This window comes from Pteropus alecto, unplaced genomic scaffold, assembly GCF_000325575.1.
Source record: "Pteropus alecto unplaced genomic scaffold, ASM32557v1 scaffold398, whole genome shotgun sequence".
NCBI classification, from domain to species: domain Eukaryota; kingdom Metazoa; phylum Chordata; class Mammalia; order Chiroptera; family Pteropodidae; genus Pteropus; species Pteropus alecto.
This window is the reverse complement of record NW_006442497.1, coordinates 2,537,332-2,541,450: the sequence shown is the minus strand read 5'-3', so window position 1 is coordinate 2,541,450 and position 4,119 is coordinate 2,537,332. Positions and strand designations below refer to the sequence as shown.

Sequence of the window (4,119 nt, the reverse complement as noted above, 5' to 3'; positions counted from 1 at the left end):
GGGTGGGGGGGGTGGGTGGCAAAGAAGGGCTCTGCTTCATGGAATCACTTAAGAGTCTTGGAAAAGTCTCCCTGTGCAGTTCCCCGAGTTGTGTTCCATCTTGGATGTGTTTACCAGTAAATGTGTTGGTCAAGCTGACTGTACTTAACTGATTATTTTCATCCTGTTTCTGTTCCTGCCTTTGGACAGGGTGCATGCAGTATTCTAAGTAGTATTTTGTCTTAAGCCTATTTTTAAGAAGGATGCTGCCTGCTTGTAATGTTCTGGCTTAGAGGAACAAGCCCATGGCAGTGCCACATTGTAAAGGTTTTGCGGGTTAGGTTGTATCCGTGCTCTACCTTCACCTTGTCAAACTCTGGAATCCCCATGTTTTCATCCTGTTCTAGGGAAAACACTTCCACCTACTTGAAAATTTGAGCTGCTTCTCTGCAGCTTCCTGACGTCAGTCTTGAGGTGCAAGCAGCCAAAACTGCAGACATTATCGTAATTGCAGCCAAACCACAGTTCTGGGCAATGTTTACTCTTGGTTTCTGCACCCTGATGGCCGACAACCTGTATTTTGGCACCTTTGACTGCCAGATCTAAAGGGACCTGTTGACAGTGACCCAAGATCTGGACTGTAATGGATAGTTTGGTGACAGTGTTTACTTGAGCAGTTTATAATCTGGTCAAGCAGACTAAATGTAAGCAAGAAGATGATAAAATAGGAAGTTCTCTGGTCAGAGCAAGCTGAGTGGTACAGATGGTGCTGTGGGAGTTAAGATAGGAAAGATAGTTCATTAATTTAAAGTACAGTTGGATTGTTTTTCCCTAAAGACTGTCTTATGTAAATGTATCCACCATTTTAATCCATTTCTTACTTCCAGATCAACCTTTTAGAATATGATGAACTTTAGATTTTGTTCAGAGAAATGTCTACTAATTTCTTATCTGTGCTGCATGCCAGCATATCATCCTTAAAACAACCTTGTAAAGTAGGCCTCTTTTTGTCCACTTTTCAGATGGGAAGACTGAGATTCGAATAGATTAATGAGTTTCCCAAAGTCATACAGTTCTTAAGAGGCAAAGTGAGAATTCTAACCCAAGTCAACCTGACTGAAGCCCAGACCCATCTCACACCTCTGAGACATCAGATATCACCTTTCCTTCTAGAAACCATGTTGCCTTCTCATATTTGGTCTTCTCAGGTATTTCACAAGTCTGCCTCTAATTTCTGGCTTCCCCCAAAGTTGCCCTGTGGACGACTGAGAGTCGCTATTTGTGGACCTCCTCTAGAGTCATGGGCAGTAGTCACAACGACAATCTGCCAGTTTTCTCACTCACTAAATTTGGACATTTCTGCAGTTTCACTGTTTCCTCAGAAGTTCCATTTGCTTTTCTTCATTTCTTGGGAGGCCTCTCCTTTTGTTACTCATTTGGATTTTTTTGATCTTTCACCTGGAATTTTTGTATCTTGAGTACACGTGGGGATCCCAAGATTTTTTTTTTAACAGCATTTTTTATACATTTCTATATTCCTAGCTTCTAACTGATGTGAAATTGTTCTTTTCCCTTTTAAAGATATAACGTCAGCAGCTACTTGATGACATTTTGGTTCAGGTGGACTGTGACTAAATTCTACTTGCCATTTCCAAAGACCTGCTGTTCCTGCCAAATCAGAAACTCTGCTTGTACCATCATCTAATTCCTTCACTTGGAGTCTCTGAAACCCTGTACTTCCTGTACCAGTAGAGTTAGAGAACACTCCCCAAAGCAGGCTGGCTTTAAGTATCCCACTTAACCTAACTTGGCTCATAGCCTCTCGCTATAGCCCTGGTATTCTTTGCTGCTTCATTAATATTTCTGGCTACCCACTAAGGTGGGCTTAATGTTTGCTTCTCTCCAGGTCAAAGGCTAGCAGCCTCTGCCTCATTATGCAAGTTCTCACTCCTGCCACCCACTTCTATCTCTTGAAAGACAAGAGGAGATTGTGGCATTATCTGGATATGCATCTCATCTAAATTTTTGGTCACCAGATGGGTGTTGTAGAAACTGCTTCTCTCATCCTTGAACAATTCCACAGTTGCAGAAGCTGACATTAACCTACAATGTCCTTCATAGCCTTTGCAGTGAGGGTTCCCACCCTAAATCCCCCAATTTCATTCTTCTGCCCCCCTCATTCCCCCACCCCACAGAAGGACTATGTTATTAGGTACCTGGGAATGCCTTGACCTGAACTCCTATAGCTCCTAGGCTGTAGCTAGGTTCCTGCCTGATACCCCAGACACATGGACTAGCTTGAAAAATTTTCATGCCTAACAAGCTGAGCTTTAAAAATGACCCTGGGAACTGTTCTTGATGTTCTTTTTTTTTTTTTTTTTTTTAACAACAAATCCACTTTATTTACTTTAGATAAGCTTAAATCCGTGAGGGGTACAGCATTACACGGATTCTGTGTCCAATGCCCTTAGCAAGAAGGTTGCTTTGGAATTTGGCATGAGCCATGCCACTGTTTCTGTGAGCACAAGTTACCTTTCCCCCGATTACCCTGGTTTTGTTTGGTTTGCCACCAGGAGTCACTGTGGTGTTCTTTGCCTTGTACACATAAGCACATCTCTTGCCTAGATAAAACTCAGTCTCATCTTGAGCATAAACTCCTTCAATTTTAAGAAGAATGATGTGTTCACTCTGGTTTCGGAAACCCTGCTTATAGCCAGCAGAAATGGCCTTGGACCATAGCTTTCCAAACATACTTGTTATTTTAGAAACCCTATTCTCAGCAGGCCTCCACAGGCTCCAAGATAGTGGAAAAAGCTGTTCTGGGTGTTCTTGCAGAGCCTTCTTAGCTAGAGAGGAGAAACAGTTCTCCTTTCTTCAAGTGCAGGGCCCATCCCCAACAGGTTAGGGCTGCAGCCAACCTTTGGAGCACACAGACCTGGGTTCCAGCCTAGTCACTGATTAGCTGTGTTGTTCTGGGTAAGTCACACCCTCTGGGCCTCAGTTTCCTTCTCTGTAAATAGGACTAAACCAAAGAGGCTGTTGTGAAGATTTAACGAGACAATACATACAAAAGTCCTAGCACGTATTAGGAGCTCAAGGTTGGTACCTTCCCTTTTTCCTTATTTTGATCTGGAAATGAGATCTTGAGAAAGAAGGGAAGAGCCGCAAAATGAGGACAGGTCCCAACAGGCATCAAAATTCCAGCTCAACCCTCTACTATTCCTGATATCCCTTACCCACCAAAACTTCTAACCCAAGCCCTGTTGTTCCACTGTTGTCCACCAGGAGGGGGAAAAGCGCAGGCCCCCCCACCGGCCGCTTGCGCCTGGGCGATCACAGAGCACAGAGCTGCAGTGCGCGCATGAGTCTCCCATGGCCGGGGTGGAGAGCATGCGTGGAAGGGTGGGTGTGGCGCGGCAGCAGCTCTGGCTTTACCCTTCCGTGTGGCGGGAGCTGCTGCAGTTGAGGCTTCAGGCCCTGGGAACCAGAGGAGGGCGGTACGGGTTGGGTCGGGGTTCCTGCGGGCATTTCTTCCGCTGGGACTAGCTTTCATCTTCGTTTTCCAAAAGGAAAGACCTGACTCCTTTCAGAGTTAATGTCTTCTCCATCGTGAATGCTCTTAAATTCCAAAGAGAAGAGAAAAGGCTTTCATTGAGTACCTTTTGTCATAGGAACAGTGCAAGGGAAATGGGCCAACTTTAGGGGGCACGATGCTTCCTACGAGAGGAGGTTTTGGATTAGGGTTTGCTTTGTTCCAAATTTAGCAAATAGAAGGAAGAAAATTGAAATAATCCGTATTTCTTCACCCCAAAGTATCCATTGGTACCTCCTGAAAATGTATCCTAAAATGTTTGATCAACAAGTATTTATTGAACGCCTATCTATACTATGTGCTTAGCACTGTTTGGTTGAGTGGGGATTACAGAAGGAAGACGATAAGAAACAAAGTTTTCAGCCATCTATGCACATGAGCACATGTTAGTGTCTTAAGGGCAAATCCCATAGCAAAAGCCAGAGAATCACTTTACTAAGAAAGAATTAAAACAATAATAACAACAAAAAAACCCACAGAAGAGAGAAGCTGTGGATATGATGAAGGTATTCTATAACCTTCATTCCAATCTCATTGCCCACTAAATA

At 43.8% G+C, this 4,119-nt stretch overlaps 1 pseudogene; it reads right to left on the bottom strand.

Annotated features, from left to right (window-relative positions):
- Positions 1-1,163: 1,163 nt before the first annotated feature.
- On the bottom strand, positions 1,164-2,730 carry LOC112471418 (annotated as a pseudogene).
- Positions 2,731-4,119: the final 1,389 nt, after the last annotated feature.